Genomic DNA, 26,633 nt, shown 5'->3' with positions numbered 1-26,633 from the left:
AGCCACAACAACAGCAACTTGGACAGGTCACGCCGCTTCTACCTCCATGCTCTCAGGCCATTGGTCCTGTGACAGTGTGCGATCCTGCCTCCTCAACCTCCACCGTGTCCTCAGCCTCCACTGCATGGACAAGTCTCAGTGCCCCTCCAGCAACATATGTGTGCAGGGCACTGCGGTGTCACGCTGTTCTTCACATGGTTTGACTTGGCAAATGGAGTCACGCAGGGAAGGAACTGCTAAAAGTCATTCATCAAGAAATCAAATCATGGCTTACTCTATGAAAACTGGCAATGGGAACCATGGTGACCGACATCTTGTCGGCTATGTGACAAGTAAGCCTGAGGCATGCGCCCTGCATGGCACACATGTTCAATCTGTTGTCCAAGCGGTTCCTGAAATGTTCCTCCCATCTACAAGACATCCTAACAATGGGAAGAAAACTTTGCATCCACTTCAGCCACTCGTACACCGCAAAGCACACCCTCCTGGAGCTGCAGAGTCAAAACGGCATCTGCCAACATAGTCTGATTTGCGACATTTCCACATGTTGGAATTCCACCCTTCATATGTTTGACCGACTATACGAATAGAGAAAAGCCATCACTGATTTCTTGATGATCCAATCGCATAGGGGGACTCCCCTGTGTAACTTCAATGTCAACCAGTGGCAGCTCATACGTGACACCTGCCGTTTGTTCAGGCCCTTTGATGAAGCCACATTATTAGTCAGTCACCAGGATTACGGGATGAATGACGTCATTCCACTGCTTCATTTCCTACAACACGTGTTGGAAACGATGGCTGGTCAGGGCACTGGAGATGTGGCACCTACATCTTTTGGCCACATGAGCCCTGTGGGGCCTTAACTGGAAGATGAGGAGGAGGGGGAGGGGGACAGTGAAGCAAAGTTTAGGTTTCATGAGATGGGTGGTTTTTCTAGTAATCTGACAGCAGAGGAGGAGCAGGAGCAGCCAGTGGAGCTACAGGGTGATGAGGAAGACAATACAGAGGACCCAGACATACCATTTCAGTATGCAGGAGAGATGCCCCCTCCCATTGACATGAATGTAGAGGGCATGGCATGACGTCATATCTCCAGTCCCGGAAACAAAGAGGATTCCGAGACTGGAGACACAGCCCCGCATAGAATGCGGGTACTGCACGGAGATCGCGGGGGGTCCGAGCGGCGGGGCCCCCACAATCAGACATCTTATCCCCTATTCTTTGGATATGGGATAAGATGTATTTGGCATGATTACCCCTTTAAATCTATGGGTGGCAAAATATACAGATAATTTTGAATACCCATTGACTTCAATGGGTAAAAAAAAAATACACGCCAGCAAATACACAGCAGAATATGTGACATGTGACCCTACCCTAAAGCTGTATTCCTGATATGGGGAGTGGCTTAGAAAATGCTTAGGTAGCCTATACAGGCAGTCTATCGTGTAGCAGAAAATATTTTTCTCAGTTTACACTTGCCGTTTAAGCTCAAAATAATATTGGGCAAATGTTATTTATCCAAACTGGTCTTTCAGGCTAAGGGACACATTTTAGTATGGTTTATTTCTCCTAATACATTGCTGTGTGTTTTCCATTACTATTCAGTTGGTGAAATATGTATAACAATAAATAGTTTGTTTCATTTTTTCATAATTTTTTTTCTCCCAGTGGATATTTGCCTCCTATAGCCATAACATCTCCAGGGGCAAATCCCAAAGGGAAATTAATTAGATACTATATAAAAATATCTTCTATGAAGATGTGTCTAATTCTAGAAACCAACTGTGTGCTTGGCTTTTTCCCAAATCCATTAACCAGATTTTACTGATATTGTGAGGGATTGCAATATCCCCATCTTCTGCTGCATTTGCTTAAACTTCAGCTTCTATAAGCATCAGCAATAGATTATTTTCAGTCAGGCCTCTCCTGCCTCCAAAATACCTCATTTGTAAGCATAAACAGCACATGAGATAGCCGGACAAAGACGTCTTTTATCCGCTCAATTTGTAACTGGAAAAATTGCTGCCACAGTGTTTTTGGACAAATGATTACAACAATGATTAGGACCTTGGTGTTATGACCGTTTTGGCAAATATATTATTCCCAAGTGACGAGTCCTTGAAATTTCTACAGCTACCATTTAATGAAGAGCTAACAACGCTTTCATTGTACTGTAGATAACACAGTGTGCAGACATGTCCTTTCTCAGGGAGGAAAACAAAATCTTATTTAACCAGTTGCTTATTTGTTCTGTGCCAAAAACATATTGGGAAAACACTGCAGAACACAAAGAATAAGCTTTGTAGTCACTTTGATATTATTCTGCAGGATTCTAGTGGAAAAAATAAGAAATTTAAGCAATTAATAGGAACTTTAACCTTTAATCTTTAAATCTTCTTTTGCAATAAAATGTATCCTAATTCCTCCCCATGATATGCCAGGGGACTTGAATGTGATGATCTGGTGGGTAAGTTTGATGGGGGTAGTAATCCCTCACTTGTCATGTGGCTTGAATGGTAAAACCCCATCTCCCTCTGTGAACCCAAAATTTCCTTTCCAAAGGAAGCTATTCTTCTCACACAAAGTCCAGGAAAAAGACTTCTGAGTTTTGGGAAACCATTGCAAACTTTACTTTACTTCTGAGGCAAATCAGTACAATACAGATACTTTGAAATGTTGCTTGAAATTTTGTGTAGCATTGGTAGACCAGTTTTGATGGTACAGGTTGAGAGGCAGAATTTGGTCCCTGGTCATTGTCCCTATAAGATTGTGTATTGGTTTCAGACAATGCTTTTTGCAGATATTGGCAGATATTTAGCTTGGGAGATGGGGGTGGAAATGTAAATGTGTAGAACTTCACTCCACTTACTTTGAATGGACAGTGCTGAGACACGGTCATATAGACACATCCAGGAAAAGTTCCCTGACTTAACAGTTTTTCATTGGACCAGGACCAGAGACAACCACATCTTTATTACTACCTATCCTCTGGGGCTTCACAATTATATGTACTTGTCCATGAGTAAATACATCAGGAGTCATGTATATGTGTTCCATCTCCCGAGCTATTACCCCAGATATTACTTTATATGGTATCACTGTAACAGGAGCAGGAGAACGCCAGCCTCATGGGCCATGTTTTTGTTAGGAAGATGGACTAACATGGGAAGCCCTTCAGGTAGCAGCTAATTGGTAAATGTTAGAGCATGTAACCGCTTGTGGAAGGGTCCAACTGTTAGCATTGGAGAGGTTTCAGCCAGAATGTGGTTCATAAGTGAGTTTGCCCTGGGCTGTTCTGAAGAAGCCTAAGAGGAGTATGGTCCGAAAGAAATGCCTGCTGAAGCAGCAGTGCAATGCCAAGCATAAGTGGTCCTAGGTCATAACAGGCTGAGAGTAAGAAGCTGTGAGCTATTGGAGACAACTCAATCAGTACCAAGAAAGTACCTAGTCAGTAGGCCTCTCAAGCTGAGGTGAGTTTGTGATGGCCTTTATACTACTGAGTAGAAGAGTATGCTTACTCTGTAGGTGAGAGTGAGCAGCCAGAGGGTAAGAGGTGCCATGAGATGTCATGAGATTAAAGAGCTCTTGGAAAAGATGTCACAGGTAAGTGTGTGTAGGTCTTGAAGTAAGAACCAGAGTTGTGGAATGTGGGGATCAGAATGCAAAGTTTTTCTGTGTACAGAGAGACCTAGTAACAAAGGTCACATGTATTTTTAGTCTCTGGAGCAAAAGCCTAGAATCATGAAGAGAAACTTAAATAGGCACTTTCATTAGAACAAACTTTACAGAGGTCAATAGTACAAGAAAATATTTAAAAAAAGCTTTATAATATATCTTAGTAGACAAAAATGCTTATTTCTTCTGTTATCCAGCTTCTTCCCTTAACCAACATTCCTAACCCTCACCACTGCTCAAATCTTCATCTATGAAAATAATTTCAGATTTATCTAATGTCTGTAAGACAAGCAATATAAGACTATGAAGGGGGAGGAGGGTCCTTTGTCCACCAGCCCTGTGAGAACTGCAAATTAGAGATTAAGCCTACAGAGCAGAAAAGTGCTAAAATATGCAATATACAAGTTAAAGGGGGTATTCTAGGATTTTTTTTATTTATTTGACTATGTGAAAAAGGGCTGTAAAGTTAGTGTAGTTCACAATATAGTGTCTGTACATGTGTGTGACAGTTTTCTCACAATTCTTCAGTGATTTTTCACTCCAATATTTATTTTTACCAGCACACAAAATTACTGTTGTCTCAGATTTTTCCCAGGTTGCAATGCGGCCGAGACCTCACTCACTAGTCAGCTGATGACAGGTAGCCTGTCTGCTTCAACGGGTGGAGGGATTGCTTGGTGGGAGAGAGATCAATCTGCAACTAATGCAACAGCTGTAGGCACCCTGCTTGAAAATCACAGGTCTTTTGAATTAATGCAGCTTATTTATGTTTCAATGGGTGGGGTGGCTGATGTGTGGTAGGGAGGAAAATGGAATTGTGGGATTTGTAGTCAAAAAAAGAAAAGTCAAACAGGAAATACCAGTTCACAAAAAGCTAGCCACAGTATTATGGTAATCTCACAACATAGCCATTTAGCCCCAAGACAAGCGCAGATCCTTTCTAAGCATGTCCATTACTTTCTGCCAGGTACGTACTAAAATCACCTTATGGTGGATAACCCCTTTAAATAACATCCAGGTATAGTGATGCTTCTTATGTAAATACAAAGGGCAGCATATTATGAAAAGTCACACTTTCATTTAGTCCAAGCCATACTGAAACTGCAGGCACAACTGTGTAAGGCATGGTTCATATATGTCCGGCATCCAGCATTGGTGAACTCAGCCTAGATCTCGACGCAACTGATGCCACAACTGATCACAAGTTGTCATCAGTTGTATGGCATCCAGAGTTCATTGTTTCTGGACGGTGTACGGCGGAACGCAGCAAGCTGCATTCTCCTGTCCGGTGCTCTCCGGCGTGTCCAACCATTGAGATGCTGGATTATTGTGAAATGTCCCATTCACTTGAATGGGATCAGTTTTAGCATCAGTTTCCCTCCGGTGCATGCCAGAGGAAAACTATGCCAGACACCTAATATATGTGAGCACAGCCTAAGCACCTCTTTGTGAGACATTTACTTTCTTAACCTTGTATATACATGTCAACCTCTGTTAGCATAAGTTCCTCTTGCAAGTACAGTGGTCCCTCAACATACGATGGTAATTCGTTCCAAATGAACCATTGTTACTTTAATCCATCGTATGTTGAGGGATCCGTGCAATAATAATAGACAAAGTTATACTTACGTGTACCCGCCGCTCCGGACCATCACTGCTGCCCTGGATCTTGGCTCTCCATCACCGTCATCAAGTCGACATGATGACGACGAAGGAGAACAACGGCCGTGCAGCGGAGCATGAAGTGGATGGCCCGGAGTGGCGGGGACAGCTGAGTGACACTCACAGGGGCACACGGGGCACATTAAACGGCTATCCGGCAGCAGCTGAAGCAGTCTGCGCTGCCGGATAGCCGTTCATGCGATGGCGATGGCTGATCATATGTTGAGGCCATCGTAAGTCAGGGGGTCACTGTATAGGCTTTGTTGAGTTCAGCATTGCAAAACAAAAAAGAGTTGGTGAACGTTTTGCTGTATGAAAAAATCACATCACATCCATTCAGTTCCATGTTTCCATTTGTAAGATAATGCAGTTGGGAAAAGGAATCCTCTGGAATCGTATTGGCAGTTCTGTGTAAGCCCTGCTTTTTAGAAGAGAAGGATTTAGTGATGATTATGCGAACATAGAAGAAAAAGAAAACGGAGCACTCACATTACTGCTGGAGGCCTTCAATTCAGGCTTAATTCACGGAGGTCTGAACATTGGCAACCTCTGCAGGGAGACGCAGATGGAATAAGGGGGAAGCTCGGACGGCGGCCACGGTCCCGTATCGCGCCAATGTGTGCTTCTTCAGGCAGGATAATCGTCATTCCACTCCTCAATGTTTTTTAACCATTGCTGTGAATGAACAAAAAAGGCAAAACAGGTGAGAGGGTCCCATCCTAAACGAGTGAAGGGTTAACTAATAAAGTGCCAAACAAAAGTTCATTATTTAGGTGTAGTACCAGTAAAAAAAACAATACTAGGAGGTAACGTACATGTGAATAAGGTTGTAAAAGGAAACAAACTAAAAGTTCATAATAGTGCTGCATATTCATTCTTATCATTAAGTCCAAGAGGACCTGCAGCATCTAATTTTAGAATCCGCCTTGATTCCTTTAGTAGCAAAGTTTCATGCAAGTTTTTTCCTTTAATGGAGGTATCCACTTTTTCCAATGCTGTGAATTTTTTCCGATTGACCTCTTCCTTATGGCAACTCTGCATATGCTGTATTAATTTTGCAGCATTTTTTCCAGTTACAAACGATCTCAGGTGTTCACTAGAGATGAGCAAACTTACAGTAATTTGATTTGTCACGAACTTCTCGGCTCGGCAGTTGATGACTTTTCCTGCATAAATTAGTTCAGCTTTCCGGTGCTCCGGTGGGCTGGAAAAGGTGCATACAGTCCTAGCAGACTCTTTCCTAGGAATGTATCCACCTTTTCCAGCCCACCGGAGCACCTGAAGGCTGAACTAATTTACGCAGGAAAAGCCATCAACTGCCGAGCCGAGAAGTTCGTGACGAATTGAATTTACTGTAAGTTCGCTCATCTCTAGTGTTCACGTATATGATGAAATAATGGTCGGATGGTTTTTTGCCTATATAATATTTGCCACAAGGGCAAATTATGCAATAGACTACCATTTTAGATCTACATGTAATAAAATGTTTTACTTGAATTTGGTGCTCACCTAGAGAAAATATTTTCTTTTTCATATTATAAGCACAAAAAGAACATGAACCGCAGGCATGATTACCCTTTAAATTTTCATTTTCCAACCACATGTTTTTCTTTTGTTTGTTAGCTTTATTTTTCACTTTTAAATAATCCAGAATAGTTTTATTTCTTTTATAGGTTATGATGGGTTTATTTTTGGTAAGGTCCATAATATCAAGGTCACTCTGTAGGATATACCAGTTTGAATTAATTGATCTCCGTATCTACTCATTCATAGGTCCATTCTTAAAAGAAAAAACGTATCTCTGTAACTCATCTTTTTTAGTTTTTTTCTTTAACAGCTCTTCTCTCGGGATTTTGTCAATTATTTTTCTCGCTTGAGTGAGGACTGTGCGGGGGTAACCCCTAGTAATCAATCGATTCTCCAATTCCTTAGCTTGTTCTGAAAAAATCTTTGGATCTAAATTAATTATTTTTAGACAAACTAACTGGCTAAAGGGAATGCTAGTCTTTACTTTTTTGGGGTGGGATGATTTGTAATGAAGAATGGCATTTCTTGCCGTGTTTTTTCTTTTTTTTTTTTTTTTTTCAATTCAAATTTTTTATTGTTTTCGTCAGAAAAGCACATCAGAACAAAAATAAATTCACTTTAAGGGAACACTTAATACAAGCACTTGAGGTTGAAGGTGAGCAACTGTAGTCCAGAGTATCACAACTCCACTCCTCTTAGGAAAAGTCTAGCTCCATGGCTAGTCTGGGAGAAAGTCCTGGGATCTCGTAGTGAGAGGAGTGCCTTAATCATCAAGAAATAAACAGTGAACTCGTACACATAAGTTTTTACACAACCCAGTAAAACGTAATACGTAACTTTAAGCGGCATATAGGGAAAATAAAGAGAAAAGATAGTCAGGAGGATGGGGGGGGAGAGAGGGGGTGGAGGAGAGAAAGGAGAAAGAAGGGGAGGAAGGGAAGGAGAGGATGGAGAGAAAGAGAGGGGTAGGAAGCAAGAGTAATGGGGGCGTGTAGGAGCGATTACCTCACGGAGCGGACCGTCTCCAGCATCTCCTGGCAAGCTGTTTGAATGGGGGCTGGCGAGGTCTTCATGGTAGGTAGCAGATGCATGGCAGAGTAGTGTACAGGGGAGGTGGGCCTGCGTCTTAAGTCGCAATATAGGTGGTGTTACGGTATAAGGTGTAAGGATGCGAACTCTGGGGAGTTCAGGAAGGCGAGCCAAGGGCTCCAGGTAAGTATGTAACTAGACATTGTGTCTCTCGTGTCAGCAGTCAGTTCCTCCATTCTGTGTATGTGGGACACCTCCTGGAGCCAGGAAGTAACAGTAGGGCAAACTGTTGTTTTCCAAAGTCTTGGTATTACTGTCCTGGCAGCCAACAGAAGGTGTACAACCAGTCTAGAGGTGTGTTTGGGCAAGGAGGGGGGAAGAATAGACAATAAGGTGATCTCAGGAGTCGGTCGGAGTTGTAATGAAGTTATGTGATGGATGGTGTTGAGTACGTTTGCCCAAAAATCGGACAACGAGGGACAGGTGAGCCACACATGAAGCATCGTGCCTTTTTCTGTTTTGCAGCGCCAACATCTGTCTGAGACTCCCGGGTAGAAGGATGCTAATAGCGAAGGAACTCTATACCAACGCGTCAGTATTTTATAATTAGTTTCCTGTGCTTTACAGGACAGGGAGGATTTATGACAGAGCTGAATCGCTTTCAAGCTGTCTGCTTCGGGTATGAGATGTCCTATCTCCTCCTCCCATTTTCTCATGTACGGGAGAGGCTGAGAGGACATGTCATCTAGGAGAATAGCGTACAAATAGCTAATAGAGTGAGCTACCCGAGAAGGAGACACACACAATTGTTCAAGTTTGGTCAGGGGCCGGTTCAGGTGCCTGCTGTCCCTCCTTGTCCGATAATAGTGTTGCAATTGCATGTACTGATAGCATTGTAGAGATGTCGGGGGGCCTCTAGTCACTAGCGCCGATAAGGGTTTCAAGTTAGAGCGTTCCACTAGAGAGTGGAAAGTTATACCAGCGCTTTGCTGAAAATCCAGGAAGGTGCTTCTAGATTTCGTTGGGGGAAAGTCGGGGTTGTGAAACAATGGGGTGAGGGGGCCATCTATCGGGAAGAGACCAGACTTAGACAGGTATAGTCTACGTGCACGGTGTATCGAAAGGAGTATTGGAGGCAGAGCACCAAGCCTATTGTGGCGCACAGTGGATTCTGGAGTCCAAAGAAATGCCTTCAAGTCAGTGTCCACTATGTGGCTCTCCAGTGTCATCCATTGTTTTGTTTCATCTTTAGAGCAGCAGTCCAACACTCTATTCAAGACAGCCGCTAGGTAGTAAGAGAGGAGGTCTGGCAAAGCCAGGCCACCATCCCTTTTCCTTCGGACGAGGACACGTCTCGCTAACCTCGACCGTTGTTTGGCCCATACAAATTCCCCCTGAAGTGTCGCTAAGTCTCCAAAGAAGGATCTAGGGAGATGGAGGGGTATGCAAGAGAATAAGTAGAGAAACCTGGGTAGGACATTCATTTTTAGTATGTTCACTCTTCCCAGCCAAGAGAAATCTTTTCTCTCCCATCTCGAGAGATCCCCCTTCAGGGAGGTGAGGAGGGGTGGAAAGTTGAGCTTGAAAGTGTCAGCTAGATTGGACGGAACCTGTATTCCAAGATATTTAAGAGATGAAGACTGCCATTTGAAGGGATAAGTGTCACCGAGGTGTTGGACCATGGGGGTCGGGAGAGTCAAATTTAAAGCCTCACATTTGGTTGGATTGAGTTTATAGTTACTAAATTTTGAGAAGCAGTTTATGGTAGAAAGTAGTGAAGGGAGGGAAGTGAGAGGTTGGGAAAGATATAATAAAAGGTCGTCTGCAAAAGCAGCACATTTGCCATGGCTCGCTCCAATGTCCAGACCTCTGATGTTGGGGTTCTGCCTAATGTCCACCAGTAGATGTTCCATACACAAGACGTACAGTAAGGGTGAGAGAGGGCAGCCTTGTCGCGTGCCATTGCAAATGTTGAAAGGTTGGGAGAGTCGACCATTTATTCTAATTTGTGCTTGGGGTTGGGTGTATAGGGCCATTATCCGTGACATCATTTTTACGCCTAGACCAATTTGTGCCAGAGTGGCCGACATGAATCTCCAGTCCACCCGGTCAAAGGCCTTCTCGGCATCCAGAGAAAGGAGGAAAAGGGGGGTTCCTGACGTACGAGCATGATGAACAGTCGAGAACGTACGTAAGGTATTGTCTCTGGCTTCCCTCCCCTTAACAAAGCCCACTTGGTCCGGATGGACTAGAGATGTCATGTGGTCAGACAGTCTGTTGGCTATAAGTTTAGCAAAAAGTTTTGCATCAGTGTTTATTAGTGAGATGGGGCGGTAACTGGAGCACATCAGTGGGTCTTTACCCTCTTTTGGAATAACTGTGATGTATGCCCGTAAAAAGGAAGGTGGGGGGGGGCATGAGCTGGAAATGTCATTGAATGCCGTTAGGAGTAGGGGAGATAGATCAGATTGAAGTGTTTTATAGAGTTTTGAGGTATAGCCGTCAGGGCCCGGACTTTTACCTTCGGGCAATGAGGAGATGACCCTGTCCAGTTCTAGTGCTTGTCACGATGCCGGCTGGCAGGTAGTGGATCCTCTGTGCCAGAGAGGGATTGGCGTGGACCGTGCTAGTGGACCGGTTCTAAGCCACTACTGGTTTTCACCAGAGCCCGCCGCAAAGCGGGATGGTCTTGCTGCGGCGGTAGTGACCAGGTCGTATCCACTAGCAACGGCTCACCTCTCTGGCTGCTGAAGATAGGCGCGGTACAAGGGAGTAGGCAAAAGCAAGGTCGGACGTAGCAGAAGGTCGGGGCAGGCAGCAAGGATCGTAGTCAGGGGCAACGGCAGAAGGTCTGGAAACACAGGCAAGGAACACACAAGGAACGCTTTCACTGGCACTAAGGCAACAAGATCCGGCGAGGGAGTGAAGGGGAAGTGAGGTGATATAGGGAAGTGCACAGGTGTAAACACTAATTGGAACCACTGCGCCAATCAGCGGCGCAGTGGCCCTTTAAATCGCAGAGACCCGGCGCGCGCGCGCCCTAGGGAGCGGGGCCGCGCGCGCCGGGACAGAACAGACGGAGAGCGAGTCAGGTAGGGGAGCCGGGGTGCGCATCGCGAGCGGGCGCTACCCGCATCGCGAATCGCATCCCGGCTGGCCGCGGAATCGCAGCGCCCCGGGTCAGAGGACGTGACCGGAGCGCTGCCGCGGGGAGAGTGAAGCGAGCGCTCCGGGGAGGAGCGGGGACCCGGAGCGCTCGGCGTAACAGTACCCCCCCCCTTGGGTCTCCCCCTCTTCTTAGAGCCTGAGAACCTGAGGAGCAGACTTTTGTCTAGGATGTTGTCCTCAGGTTCCCAGGATCTCTCTTCAGGACCACAACCCTCCCAGTCCACTAAAAAAAAAATTTTTCCCTCTGACCTTTTTGGCAGCTATAATTTCTTTGACCGAGAAGATGTCCGAGGAGCCGGAAAAAGGAGTGGGAGGAACAGACTTGGGAGAAAAACGGTTGAGGATGAGTGGTTTGAGAAGAGAGACGTGAAAGGCATTAGGGATACGAAGAGAGGGAGGAAGAAGAAGTTTATAAGAGACAGGATTAATTTGACACAAAATTTTGAAAGGACCAAGATAGCGTGGTCCCAACTTGTAGCTAGGGACACGGAAGCGGACATATTTAGCGGAGAGCCATACCTTGTCTCCAGGGGAAAAAACGGGGGGAGCTCTTCTTTTCTTATCCGCGAACTTCTTCATGCGTGATGAAGCCTGTAAGAGAGAATTTTGGGTCTCTCTCCATATGATGGAAAGGTCACGAGAAATTTCATCCACAGCGGGCAGACCAGAGGGCAAGGGAGTAGGGAGGGGGGGAAGAGGGTGACGGCCGTACACCACGAAAAATGGGGATTTGGAGGAAGACTCAGAGACCCTGAAGTTATACGAGAATTCGGCCCATGGGAGGAGATCTGCCCAGTCATCCTGGCGGGAGGAAACAAAATGTCGCAAATAATCACCCAAGATCTGGTTAATCCTTTCTACTTGTCCATTGGACTGGACATTGATGATATGCAGAAGAAAAATTTTATTTAATCTTGAGTTGTTTACAGAGAGCCCTCCAGAATTTAGACACGAATTGGACGCCTCTATCCGAGACAATCTGCGTAGGCAACCCGTGAAGACGAAAAATGTGTACAAAAAATTGTTTAGCCAACTGAGGCGCAGAAGGAAGACCAGGAAGAGGGATGAAATGTGCCATTTTGGAGAATCGATCAACGACCACCCAAATAACAGTGTTGCCACGGGAAGGGGGTAAATCAGTAATAAAATCCATACCAATCAGAGACCAAGGCTGTTCGGGGACAGGCAGAGGATGAAGAAAACCAGCGGGCTTCTGGCGAGGAGTCTTATCCCGGGCACAGATAGTGCAGGCTCGCACAAAGTCCACAACATCCGTCTCCAGAGTCGGCCACCAATAGAAGCGGGAGATGAGTTGCACAGATTTCTTGATACCCGCATGACCTGCGAGATGGGAGGAGTGACCCCATTTGAGGATTCCGAGGCGTTGGCGAGGAGAAACAAAGGTCTTTCCTGGAGGAGTCTGCCTGATGGAGGCAGGAGAAGTGGAGATCAGGCAGTCAGGTGGAATGATGTGTTGCGGAGAGAGTTCAACTTCTGAGGCATCCGAGGAACGAGAGAGAGCATCGGCCCTAATGTTCTTATCGGCAGGACGAAAGTGAATCTCAAAATTAAATCGGGCAAAGAACAGAGACCACCGGGCCTGGCGAGGATTCAGCCGTTGGGCAGACTGGAGGTAGGAGAGGTTCTTGTGGTCGGTGTAGATGATAACAGGAGAACTTGATCCCTCCAGCAGATGCCTCCATTCCTCAAGTGCTAATTTAATGGCTAGAAGCTCTCGATCCCCGATGGAGTAGTTCCTCTCCGCTGGAGAGAAGGTCCTAGAGAAAAAACCACAAGTGACAGCATGCCCGGAAGAATTTTTTTGTAGAAGAACAGCTCCAGCTCCCACTGAGGAGGCATCAACCTCCAATAGGAAGGGTTTGGAAGGGTCAGGTCTGGAGAGGACGGGAGCCGAAGAAAAGGCAGACTTGAGTCGTTTAAAGGCGTCTTCTGCTTGAGGAGGCCAGGACTTGGGATCAGCATTTTTTTTGGTTAAAGCCACGATAGGAGCCACAATGGTAGAAAAATGTGGAATAAATTGCCTGTAATAATTGGCGAACCCCAAAAAGCGTTGGATAGCACGGAGTCCGGAGGGGCGTGGCCAATCTAAGACGGCAGAGAGTTTGTCTGGATCCATCTGTAGTCCCTGGCCAGAGACCAAATATCCTAGAAAAGGAAGAGATTGGCATTCAAACAGACATTTCTCAATTTTGGCATAGAGTTGGTTGTCACGAAGTCTCTGAAGAACCATACGGACATGCTGGCGGTGTTCTTCTAGATTGGCAGAAAAAATTAGGATATCGTCCAGATATACAACAACACAGGAGTATAACAGATCACGAAAAATTTCATTGACAAAGTCTTGGAAGACGGCAGGGGCGTTGCACAGTCCAAAGGGCATGACCAGATACTCAAAGTGTCCATCTCTGGTGTTAAATGCCGTTTTCCACTCGTCCCCCTCTCTGATGCGGATGAGGTTATAGGCGCCTCTTAAGTCCAATTTAGTGAAGATGTGGGCACCTTGGAGGCGATCAAAGAGTTCAGAGATGAGGGGTAAGGGGTAGCGGTTCTTAACCGTGATTTTATTAAGACCGCGGTAGTCAATGCAAGGACGTAGGGAGCCATCCTTTTTAGACACAAAGAAAAATCCGGCTCCGGCAGGAGAGGAGGATTTACGGATAAAGCCCTTTTTTAGATTCTCCTGGACGTATTCGGACATGGCAAGAGTCTCTGGGGCAGAGAGAGGATAAATTCTGCCCCGGGGTGGAGTAGTGCCCGGGAGGAGGTCGATAGGGCAATCATAAGGCCTGTGAGGAGGTAGAGTCTCAGCTTGTTTTTTGCAGAAAACATCCGCAAAGTCCATATAGGCCTTAGGGAGACCGGTTACTGGAGGAACCACAGAGTTACGGCAAGGGTTACTGGGAACCGGTTTTAGACAGTTCTTGGAACAAGAGGACCCCCAACTCTTGATCTCCCCAGTGGACCAATCCAGGGTAGGGGAATGAAGTTGAAGCCAGGGAAGTCCAAGGAGAATTTCCGAGGTGCAATTGGGGAGGACCAAAAGTTCAATCCTCTCATGATGAGATCCGATGCTCATAAGAAGGGGCTCCGTGCGGAAACGTATGGTACAGTCCAATCTTTCATTATTTACACAATTGATGTAGAGGGGTCTGGCGAGACTGGTCATCGGGATGTTGAACCTGTTGACGAGAGAGGCCAAAATAAAATTTCCTGCAGATCCAGAGTCCAAGAAGGCCACTGTAGAGAAGGAGAAGGCAGAGGCAGACATCCGCACAGGCACAGTAAGACGTGGAGAAGCTGAGTAGACATCAAGGACTGTCTCACCTTTGTGCGGAGTCAGCGTACGTCTTTCCAGGCGGGGAGGACGGATAGGACAATCTCTCAGGAAGTGTTCGGTACTAGCACAGTACAGGCAGAGGTTCTCCATACGGCGTCGTGTCCTCTCTTGAGGTGTCAGGCGAGACCGGTCGACCTGCATAGCCTCCACGGCGGGAGGCACAGGAACAGATTGCAGGGGACCAGAGGAGAGAGGAGCCGAGGAGAAGAAACGCCTCGTGCGAACAGAGTCCATATCTTGGCGGAGTTCCTGACGCCTTTCGGAAAAACGCATGTCAATGCGAGTGGCTAGGTGAATAAGTTCATGTAGATTAGCAGGAATTTCTCGTGCGGCCAGAACATCTTTAATGTTGCTGGATAGGCCTTTTTTGAAGGTCGCGCAGAGGGCCTCATTATTCCAGGACAATTCTGAAGCAAGAGTACGGAATTGTACGGCATACTCGCCAACGGAAGAATTACCCTGGACCAGGTTCAACAGGGCAGTCTCAGCAGAAGAGGCTCGGGCAGGTTCCTCAAAGACACTTCGGATTTCCGAGAAGAAGGAGTGTACAGAGGCAGTGACGGGGTCATTGCGGTCCCAGAGCGGTGTGGCCCATGACAGGGCTTTTCCGGACAGAAGGCTGACTACGAAAGCCACCTTAGACCTTTCAGTGGGAAACAGGTCCGACATCATCTCCAGATGCAGGGAACATTGGGAAAGAAAGCCACGGCAAAACTTAGAGTCCCCATCAAATTTATCCGGCAAGGATAAGCGTATCCCAGGAGCGGCCACTCGCTGCGGAGGAGGTGCAGGAGCTGGCGGAGGAGATGACTGCTGAAGCTGTGGTAGTAACTGTTGTAGCATAACGGTCAGTTGAGACAGCTGTTGGCCTTGTTGCGCTATCTGTTGTGACTGCTGGGCGACCACCGTGGTGAGGTCAGCGACAACTGGCAGAGGAACTTCAGCGGGATCCATGGCCGGATCTACTGTCACGATGCCGGCTGGCAGGTAGTGGATCCTCTGTGCCAGAGAGGGATTGGCGTGGACCGTGCTAGTGGACCGGTTCTAAGCCACTACTGGTTTTCACCAGAGCCCGCCGCAAAGCGGGATGGTCTTGCTGCGGCGGTAGTGACCAGGTCGTATCCACTAGCAACGGCTCACCTCTCTGGCTGCTGAAGATAGGCGCGGTACAAGGGAGTAGGCAAAAGCAAGGTCGGACGTAGCAGAAGGTCGGGGCAGGCAGCAAGGATCGTAGTCAGGGGCAACGGCAGAAGGTCTGGAAACACAGGCAAGGAACACACAAGGAACGCTTTCACTGGCACTAAGGCAACAAGATCCGGCGAGGGAGTGAAGGGGAAGTGAGGTGATATAGGGAAGTGCACAGGTGTAAACACTAATTGGAACCACTGCGCCAATCAGCGGCGCAGTGGCCCTTTAAATCGCAGAGACCCGGCGCGCGCGCGCCCTAGGGAGCGGGGCCGCGCGCGCCGGGACAGAACAGACGGAGAGCGAGTCAGGTAGGGGAGCCGGGGTGCGCATCGCGAGCGGGCGCTACCCGCATCGCGAATCGCATCCCGGCTGGCCGCGGAATCGCAGCGCCCCGGGTCAGAGGACGTGACCGGAGCGCTGCCGCGGGGAGAGTGAAGCGAGCGCTCCGGGGAGGAGCGGGGACCCGGAGCGCTCGGCGTAACAGTGCTGTAAATGGAGCTTCTAGGTTTTGTATCACTGTCGGGTCTAGGCGTGGGAGGGCCGTCCGTGAGATATAGTGAGATAACGTTTCCTTTTGTGTCCCTGTGGATGGGGATGTGAGCTGGGCTGGGAGATTGTATAACGATAAATAATATTGACGGAACGCCTCAAGAATATCAGGCGTTAGGACACATGGGGAGCCTTTGGGGTCCTTAATTGAGGGAATAAATAGGGATGACCTTTTCTCCCTGAGGGCCGCTGCAAGAAGTCTACCAGCTTTGTTGCCCCATTCATAAAAAAGGCGGCCCGTAATCTGCTTGTAGTATTTATGTTGTGATGATAACAAGGCAAGGAGTTCACCTCGGGCTTTAATAAGTTCTCTCATTGTATTATCTTGTTGAGTGAGTTTATGTTGTGTTTCCAGTCGGTGTAATGTTTGGTGTAGTTGTGACAGCTTTGCTGACGCCTCCCTCTTCAGCCTGGCACCATGTTTAATTAACACTCCCCTAAGTACACATTTTAGAGCCTCCCATTTCATCATGGGAGAGGAGTCATCAGAGGCATGGTCTGCAATAAAGTTTTGTATCGTGTCTCGCAAGTCGTGTAAGCACACTAAGTCCTTAAGTAGGGATTCGTTCAGCTTCCATGAGGATTGGGGTCTCCCGAGAGAGGGAAGCGTCAGCGAGCAAGTCACTGGGGCGTGGTCTGAGAGGATACGGAGCCCTATAGAGGTGTGTGTGATAGAAGGAAGCAAGGAGTGTGGGCAAAAAATGTAATCTATTCGACTATATGTTTGCCTAGAGTGGGAAAAGAACGTATAATCCCTATCATCTGGGTGGAATACTCGCCAGGCGTCACTCAACTGCATGGAGTGGAGTTTTGTGCGTAATGCTCTCAGTTTACTATGCGAAATTGTAGAGGCGCCCGTAGACGTATCCATCCTCGGGAATAAGGATATGTTGAAATCTCCACTCATTATTATGGGGCCCGTTGCGAAAGCAGAGAGGGATGTAAGAGTTTTGAGGAGAAACGGTGTCTGGTCTCTGTTTGGTGCATAAATAGACGCTATTGTCAAGGGGCGGTTGGCAATCTCACAATTGGTAAAGATAAATCTGGCATTAGGGTCAATTTGAGAGGATATCAGTTTGACAGGGATGGACTTATGGAAGGCTAATGACACTCCCTTCGACCTAGCATCCGGGTTCGTGCTATGGAGCCAAGATGTATAGTATTTTGAGGGAATGTTCGGGACGTGTCCTGTTTTAAAGTGTGTCTCTTGTAGTGAGATTATATGAGCTCTTTGTTTGTGGAGGGAGTATAAAAGTTTATTGCGTTTTTCTGGAGTGTTAAGCCCCTGTGTATTCAATGTGATTAATTTAATGTCAGCTGCCATGTCGTGTAAGAGGGGATGACATCAACTCACCAGTGTTAGGAGATGCCGGAGGGTCCGGTCCGGAGGCTGCAGGGATAGCCGGTGCTTGCAATCTGTAACTGAGGTAAAACAGAGAGGGTATGAGTAGGAAGAAAATAAGGAACAAGAGAAGAAGAAGACCCCATAAGGGAATGGGGGCAAGGGGACTACAAAGAGTGGTCATAAGGACCCAAAACTGGATTGGGACCTGCCCAATCAAAAACCTAGTGGAGGTCATCGTGGAAGGCGCACTATTAGGGGGTGCAATCTCAAGTTACTATAAAGAACCTAGGGGCGGTGGAATCAGGGCTTTGTAGTATATTATTATTCCCTTTCCAATATGAGATAGTAGAATCTGTGAAGATGGTAGGAAAGGAAGAAGAAGGAGTAGAGGCATACAAATCGGCAAAGAGGTTTTCATCACTCTTTTCTATGAAAGGGCTTCGGGAGGTGGGACATGGGGCACCTATACGATATCCACCTTGAACTGGATATAGTAATGGAGCTATATGGAGTATTATAAGCTGGATGGGTATGGAACAACACAAAATACAAGAGGTCATTAAGAAGAGCAGTCAACAGGATTCACAGTTTCAGGTAGGAGAGTAATGTTTCTCAACTAAAGGAAGAAAAGATCAGCAACACTATAACTGTCTCTCCAAGTCATCAAGCGTTGGGCACATGGTGGGAGAAACGCTGGGTGAGGGTCAGTAAGTTCTCTCTTTCCCGTTGTTGTTGTCGCTGGTCTGGTGGTTTGGCCCTTGGCCAGGTCGCAGATAGAAACAATCCTTCCCATTCAGGGAGGGGTACCGGTGGGAGTTTGAACGTTGCCCAGAATGCTGGCAGGTCCTCGGGTCTGCGAATCGTTGCGGTAGTGTGTCCATGTTTGGCCGTCAGGGAGAAAGGGAAACCCCAGCGGTATACAATTTGGGCGTTTTGTAGTTTGCTGAGAAGCGGTTTAAGAGAGGCCCGTAGTTTGAGTGTCCTCAAAGACAGATCTGGAAATATATGGATAGGAGCACCATTATAAGTGAGCTGTTTTACGTCTCTCGCCTTGCGCATAATCTCCTCCTTCAGTACGTAGTGATGAATTCTGCAGATCACGTCTCTAGGTTTGGAGGGATCTGGGTTCTTCGCTTTCAAGGCTCGATGTGCCCTATCAAATTCCATAGGTGTGTCAGGCGGCTTGCGCAGGATTTCATTGAAGATTTTTTGTAGAGTACCAGTAAGCTCCCTGGGGGCAACCGATTCAGGTAGTCCTTTTATTCTAACGTTGTTTCTCCTGTTACGGTTGTCCATGTCATCGAGGTGATCTATCATGCTCGATTGTTGCATTGTAGTAGCTTTAGCAGTGTCATTGATGGCATGTAGTTGAGCAGAAATTGAGGAGCGAAATTCCTCCAAGTCGCGTACCCTAGTTGACAACTTGGAGACTTCTTCTTTCACTGGTTTAAGATCTTTTCTCCAGGCTGTCTTCAGATCTGCTGCTAGGGACTGCATGTCTGCTTTGGTGGGCAGTAGTGCCAACAACGCTTGCAGTTCCGGGAAATGTTTCAGCGTGTTGGTTGCAGCTTCAGGCGAGGGCAGCGAAGATATCATGTGTGAATGGGCTGCATCCTGAGAACGTTCCGGTGTAAGGTAACGGCGAGCAGGGCGCCTCTGTTCCTTTATAGTGTCATCAGACGAGGAGTGACCCGAGTTAGGAGCGGCACGCGGTGGCAACTTGCGGGGAGTCTTAAATAGGGTCTTTTTAGCCGGGGGGCTTGCACTCCAGTAATCAAGATTGTCACTATCTGCAGCTGAGTCCTGCGAGTCCCCATCGGAATCAGAGTCCATTTCTTGTGTCCAATCTGTCACATCTTGCGGTGGTGGCCCAGGGACCACTGGGAGAACAACCTGTTGAGTTTTGTCGGAGGAGGTAGCTGAGGGTGAGTGACTGTTGGAAATGGCAGGATAGCGGGTAGAGTTTTCTCTAGGGCGTTTTTCTGTTGGTGTGGGTCCACTGCCAGAAGTGGCGAGCGTTGTAGCAGCCGATGCTGGGGAAGCCTGTGTTAGCTGCCCGCTTTTAGCTGCTGCAGGCTGATGGTGAGAAGTTGCAGGTGAGTCGTCATAGCAACCAGCTTGCTGTGAAAAGGGCAGGGGACCGTCCTGAATGTCCAGTGGTGCAGGACTAATATGCATCACCGCTGTGGGTGACCCCTTGGTCAGTGGTGGCAGTGGGCTAGCTATGTCCAATTGACCAGTGAGGCCTCCACTCCCATGTGTAGATGGAGCAGGCTGGGAGGAGGCCACAGGCTGGTTGGCTTTACTGTACCTCGTCTCGGGCATGTCTGCGGCACACACAGTCTCCGGCGTCTGGGGTCGGTGCTTGTCTCCTCGAGTCTGCGGGGTGAGACCAGCACTTGTCTCCGCTTGATCCATCTCTCGTGTATGGTTAAGTCCCCGCCGGGAATGCGACTTCTGCAGTGGCGTTCGCGCCGTCTCAGCGGTGTTAGCCGGAAGCACACTCTCCTGTGCTAAGGATAATGGCGGGCGGGAGTCAGGGGACGGAGGCCGCGGGTCTCCTTGCAGCTCTGCTCCCGGCTTAAAGAAAGCTGTGATTGATCCCTGTCGGTCTGTGGGCTTTGGTGCTGCTCTTCCCTTCTTTTTGCCCCGATGTCTGCCTCCCATAATCTAGTTTGCTGCCATAGAAGCGTGACCCCGGCCGGAGCTCTCACACTGAGCTGCTTTCCATCAGCGCGTCAAGCCACGCCCCCCTACCTGCCGTGTTTTTTCTGTAACCTGAGGTAACAATTTTTCTCCCTCCACCTGGACATATAGGTGTAGGGCCTTTATTGCAGGTGCCGATTATTTTCACTATCTTTTTTTCTGTGCTTTTTTCAGTTAGTTTGATTTAGTGATGATGATGTCTGCTTCCAGTGATATATTTAGACCAAGACCTGTTCATTTCTAACATATTAACTTAATCAAGCTCAGCCATTAACTTTCTAACCCCCACTGAAAACAATTTAAAATATATTTGTCCACTATATCCTCCTGTAGAAAATGATCTGCAATGACATAGATCGAGGTTTCCAGATGGAGATAATGGCACAGCCCCATATGAATGTCCACAATCTGAGACACTGTGCTATAGAACAAAGTCGTTCCCAGCCTCTCCTAATGGTGTGACAGGGTACCTTAGGCATTTCAGAAAGCAGCTGGCAAGCGCCACCAACAGCAGGTGAACTTAACCCCAAGAGAGATAAATATAAATAGTAAAATGTAATACAAAGCCTTGTGTCAGCTCTTTGGCATTAGAAATTGGTAGAACACATGCATTATAAACTCAATTATTTTAGGCCATGAAGTAACAAAGGATTTGCAGCCTTATCGAAATGTATATTGACTAGATGTACAGCTAGATGTAATACAAGTGTCCATGCATCTCCAGCCTCAAGCTCTGATACCTGAAGGGCTATCATTAGCTGGGAATAATTGTCTCTGGCCCAAAGACCTGACCCTTTTGTGCTTTTCCTGTCAATACTACACAGGCACAGTATCTAATTAATCTGGAGATGGCCTCTTGATCTAGTTAGAAATCTCCTGAGCGCACAAGACTCATCCGCCTTATAAGATTACAGGTGACCTTCCGCATTACGTTTAATAACAATTTAAAGATGTGTAAACATTTTTAATAATAATAATGTGTCCTGCCTAATAAAATGTTGTTAAAAATGGTCATGAAATGCATGATGGTGCATCATTAATATGGTATTAAGAGTTTACCACTGAGATGATCCGATAAGTTCTCAATAAACACACGCGGCTGGAAATGAGAGATTTCTGGGTAAATCAAGCATTATGTAAGGCAGTGCAGCTACTGAATATGAATGGGTAAGGCATAATGTGCCAAGATTTACAAGAGCAATTAGTGAAAAATCAGATCCGCTAAAACTACATAAGGAAGAGATGAAATGTTACATTTATAATATATTTATCTCTTTAATTTTAGGTTGCAGTTTTTGTATATGTTTTGCCTTGATTTAGGTATAGAGATGGGCACAGGTGTCACGATGCCGGCTGGCAGGTAGTGGATCCTCTGTGCCAGAGAGGGATTGGCGTGGACCGTGCTAGAGGATCGGTTCTAAGTCACTACTGGTTTTCACCAGAGCCCGCCGCAAAGCGGGATGGTCTTGCTGCGGCGGTAGTGACCAGGTCGTATCCCCTAGCAACGGCTCAACCTCTCTGGCTGCTGAAGATAGGCGCGGTACAAGGGAGTAGACAGAAGCAAGGTCGGACGTAGCAGAAGGTCGGGGCAGGCAGCAAGGATCGTAGTCAGGGGCAACGGCAGGAGGTCTGGAACACAGGCTAGGAACACACAAGGAAACGCTTTCACTGGCACTAAGGCAACAAGATCCGGCGAGGGAGTGAAGGGGAAGTGAGGTGATATAGGGAAGTGCACAGGTGTAAACACTAATTGGAACCACTGCGCCAATCAGCGGCGCAGTGGCCCTTTAAATCGCAAAGACCCGGCGCGCGCGCGCCCTAGGGAGCGGGGCCGCGCGCGCCGGGACAGAACTGACGGAGAGCGAGTCAGGTACGGGAGCCGGGGTGCGCATCGCGAGCGGGCGCTACCCGCATCGCGAATCGCATCCCGGCCAGAGGCGGTATCGCAGCGCCCCGGGTCCGTGGAACCGACCGGAGCGCTGCAGTGAGAGGAGTGTAGCGAGCGCTCCGGGGAGGAGCGGGGACCCGGAGCGCTCGGCGTAACAGTACCCCCCCCCTTGGGTCTCCCCCTCTTCTTGGAGCCTGAGAACCTGAGGACCAGACTTTTGTCCAGGATATTGTCCTCAGGTTCCCAGGACCTCTCTTCTGGACCACAACCCTCCCAATCCACTAAAAAGAAGGTTTTCCCTCTGACCTTTTTAGATGCTAAAATTTCTTTGACGGAGAAGATGTCCGAGGAGCCGGAGACAGGAGTGGGGGGAACAGATTTGGGAGAGAAACGGTTAATGATAAGTGGTTTAAGAAGAGAAACATGAAAGGCATTAGGAATACGAAGAGAAGGGGGAAGAAGAAGTTTGTAAGAGACAGGATTAATCTGGCGCAAAATCTTGAAAGGACCAAGATAGCGTGGTCCCAACTTATAGCTAGGGACACGGAAGCGGACATATTTGGCGGAGAGCCATACCTTGTCTCCAGGGGAAAAAATGGGAGGAGCTCTTCTTTTCTTATCCGCGAATCTCTTCATGCGTGAAGAAGCCTGTAAGAGAGAATTTTGGGTCTCTCTCCATATGATGGAGAGATCACGAGAAATTTCATCCACAGCGGGCAGACCAGAGGGCAAGGGGGTAGGGAGGGGGGGAAGAGGGTGACGGCCGTACACCACGAAAAACGGGGATTTGGAGGAAGATTCAGAGATTCTGAAATTATACGAGAATTCGGCCCAAGGTAGAAGATCTGCCCAGTCATCCTGGCGGGAGGAAACAAAATGTCGTAAATAGTCACCCAAGATCTGGTTAATTCTTTCTACTTGTCCATTGGATTGAGGATGGTATGCAGAAGAAAAATTTAATTTAATCTTGAGTTGTTTACAGAGAGCCCTCCAGAATTTAGACACAAATTGGACGCCTCTATCCGAGACGATCTGCGTAGGCAACCCGTGAAGACGAAAAATGTGTACAAAAAATTGTTTAGCCAACTGAGGCGCTGAAGGAAGACCAGGAAGAGGGATGAAATGTGCCATTTTGGAGAATCGATCAACGACCACCCAAATAACAGTGTTGCCATGGGATGGGGGTAAGTCAGTAATAAAATCCATACCAATCAGAGACCAAGGTTGTTCGGGAACAGGCAGAGGAAGAAGAAAACCAGCGGGCTTCTGGCGAGGAGTCTTATCCCGGGCACAGATAGTGCAGGCTCGCACAAAGTCCACCACATCAGTCTCTAGAGTCGGCCACCAATAGAAGCGAGAGATGAGTTGCACAGATTTCTTGATGCCCGCATGACCTGCGAGATGGGAGGAGTGACCCCATTTGAGGATTCCGAGGCGTTGGCGTGGAGAAACAAAGGTCTTTCCTGGAGGAGTTTGCCTGATGGAGGCTGGAGAAGTGGAAATCAGGCAGTCAGGAGGAATGATGTGTTGAGGAGAAAGTTCAATTTCAGAAGCATCTGAGGAACGAGAGAGAGCATCGGCCCTAATGTTCTTATCAGCAGGCCGAAAGTGAATTTCAAAATTAAATCGGGCAAAGAACAGAGACCACCTGGCCTGACGAGGATTCAGCCGTTGGGCAGACTCGAGGTATGAGAGGTTCTTGTGATCGGTGTAAATAATAACTGGAAATCTTGATCCCTCCAGCAGATGCCTCCATTCCTCAAGTGCTAATTTAATGGCTAGAAGCTCTCGATCCCCGATGGAGTAGTTCCTCTCCGCCGGAGAGAAGGTCCTAGAAAAAAAACCACAAGTAACAGCATGCCCGGAAGAGTTTTTTTGTAGAAGGACAGCTCCAGCTCCCACTGAGGAGGCATCAACCTCCAATAGGAAGGGTTTAGATGGGTCAGGTCTGGAGAGCACGGGAGCCGAAGAGAAGGCAGACTTGAGTCGTTTAAAGGCGTCTTCTGCTTGAGGAGGCCAAGACTTGGGATCGGCATTTTTTTTGGTTAAAGCCACAATAGGAGCCACAATGGTAGAAAAATGTGGAATAAATTGCCTGTAATAATTGGCGAACCCCAAAAAACGTTGGATGGCACGGAGTCCGGAGGGGCGTGGCCAATCTAAGACGGCAGAGAGTTTATCTGGATCCATTTGTAGTCCCTGGCCAGAGACCAAGTATCCTAGAAAAGGAAGAGATTGGCATTCAAACAGACATTTCTCAATTTTAGCATAGAGTTGATTGTCACGAAGTCTCTGAAGAACCATACGGACATGCTGGCGGTGTTCTTCTAGATTGGCCGAAAAAATTAGGATATCATCAAGATATACAACAACACAGGAGTATAACAGATCACGAAAAATTTCATTAACAAAGTCTTGGAAGACAGCAGGGGCGTTGCACAGGCCAAAGGGCATGACCAGATACTCAAAGTGTCCATCTCTGGTGTTAAATGCTGTTTTCCACTCATCCCCCTCTCTGATGCGGATGAGGTTATAGGCGCCTCTTAAGTCCAATTTAGTAAAGATGTGGGCACCTTGGAGGCGATCAAAGAGTTCAGAGATGAGGGGTAAGGGGTAGCGGTTCTTAACCGTGATTTTATTAAGTCCGCGGTAGTCAATGCAAGGACGTAGAGAGCCATCTTTTTTGGACACAAAGAAAAATCCGGCTCCGGCAGGAGAGGAGGATTTACGGATAAAGCCCTTTTTTAGATTCTCCTGGACGTATTCAGACATGGCAAGAGTCTCTGGGGCAGAGAGAGGATAAATTCTGCCCCGGGGTGGAGTAGTGCCCGGGAGGAGGTCGATAGGACAATCATAAGGCCTGTGAGGAGGTAGAGTCTCCGCTTGTTTTTTGCAGAAAACATCCGCGAAGTCCATATAGGCCTTAGGGAGACCGGTTACTGGAGGAAGCACAGAGTTACGGCAAGGGTTACTGGGAACCGGTTTTAGACAGTCCTTGGAACAAGAGGGCCCCCAACTCTTGATCTCCCCAGTGGACCAATCCAGGGTTGGGGAATGAAGTTGAAGCCAGGGAAGTCCAAGGAGAATTTCCGAGGTGCAATTGGGGAGGACCAAAAGTTCAATCCTCTCGTGATGAGATCCGATGCTCATTAGAAGGGGCTCCGTGCGGAAACGTATGGAACAGTCCAATCTTTCATTGTTTATACAATTGATGTAAAGGGGTCTGGTGAGACCGGTCACTGGGATGTTGAACCTGTTGACGAGAGAGGCCAAAATAAAATTTCCTGCAGATCCAGAGTCCAAGAAGGCCACAGAAGAGAAGGAGAAGGCAGAGGCAGACATCCGCACAGGCACAGTAAGACGTGGAGAAGCAGAGTGGACATCAAGGATTGTCTCACCTTTGTGCGGAGTCAGGGTACGTCTTTCCAGGCGGGGAGGGCGGATAGGACAATCTCTCAGGAAGTGTTCGGTACTAGCACAGTACAGGCAGAGATTCTCCATGCGGCGTCGTGTCCTCTCTTGAGATGTCAGGCGAGACCGGTCGACCTGCATAGCCTCCACGGCGGGAGGCACAGGAACAGATTGCAGGGAACCAGAGGAGAGAGGAGCCGAGGAGAAGAAACGCCTCGTGCGAACAGAGTCCATATCTTGGCGGAGCTCCTGACGCCTTTCGGAAAAACGCATGTCAATGCGAGTGGCTAGGTGAATAAGTTCATGAAGATTAGCAGGCATTTCTCGTGCGGCCAGAACATCTTTAATGTTGCTGGATAGGCCTTTTTTAAAGGTCGCGCAGAGGGCCTCATTGTTCCAGGATAATTCAGAAGCAAGAGTACGGAATTGTACGGCATACTCGCCAACGGAAGAATTACCCTGGACCAGGTTCAACAGGGCAGTCTCAGCAGAAGAGGCTCGGGCAGGTTCCTCAAAGACACTTCGAATTTCCGAGAAGAAGGAGTGTACAGAGGCAGTGACGGGGTCATTGCGGTCCCAGAGCGGTGTGGCCCAAGCCAGGGCTTTTCCAGACAGCAGGCTGACTACGAAAGCCACCTTAGACCTTTCAGTGGGGAACTGGTCCGACATCATCTCCAAGTGTAATGAACATTGGGAAAGGAAGCCACGGCAAAGCTTAGAGTCCCCATCAAATTTATCCGGCAAGGATAGTCGTAGTCCAGAAGCGGCCACTCGCTGCGGAGGAGGTACAGGAGCTGGCGGAGGAGATGGTTGCTGGAGCTGTGGTAGTAACTGTTGTAGCATAACAGTCAGTTGAGACAGCTGTTGGCCTTGTTGCGCAATCTGTTGTGACTGCTGGGCGACCACCGTGGTGAGGTCAGCGACAACTGGCAGAGGAACTTCAGCGGGATCCATGGCCGGATCTACTGTCACGATGCCGGCTGGCAGGTAGTGGATCCTCTGTGCCAGAGAGGGATTGGCGTGGACCGTGCTAGAGGATCGGTTCTAAGTCACTACTGGTTTTCACCAGAGCCCGCCGCAAAGCGGGATGGTCTTGCTGCGGCGGTAGTGACCAGGTCGTA

At 47.8% G+C, this 26,633-nt stretch overlaps 2 long non-coding RNA genes across 2 annotated transcripts in view; one reads left to right on the top strand and one right to left on the bottom strand.

Moving 5' to 3' along the window:
- The first annotated feature begins 3,531 nt into the window (after nt 1-3,531).
- Nucleotides 3,532-20,732, top strand: LOC130277668 (uncharacterized). Its single transcript, XR_008845516.1, has 3 exons — nt 3,532-3,609; nt 5,705-6,046; nt 20,547-20,732. It is a non-coding gene; the product is annotated as an uncharacterized LOC130277668 (long non-coding RNA).
- The window catches only part of LOC130277667 (uncharacterized), a 70,341-nt gene continuing 49,353 nt past the window's right edge, over nt 5,646-26,633 (bottom strand). Inside the window, exons 2-3 of the long non-coding RNA XR_008845515.1 lie at nt 5,833-6,018; nt 5,646-5,761 (exon numbers count right to left, since the gene is read on the bottom strand). This is a non-coding gene — a long non-coding RNA (uncharacterized LOC130277667). The remainder of the gene's footprint in view (nt 5,762-5,832; nt 6,019-26,633) is intronic.

The sequence above is a fragment of the Hyla sarda genome, chromosome 6 (assembly GCF_029499605.1).
Source record: "Hyla sarda isolate aHylSar1 chromosome 6, aHylSar1.hap1, whole genome shotgun sequence".
NCBI classification, from domain to species: Eukaryota; Metazoa; Chordata; class Amphibia; order Anura; family Hylidae; genus Hyla; species Hyla sarda.
The sequence above is the reverse complement of the archived record's forward strand: the minus strand, read 5'-3'. Positions and strand labels throughout refer to the sequence as shown.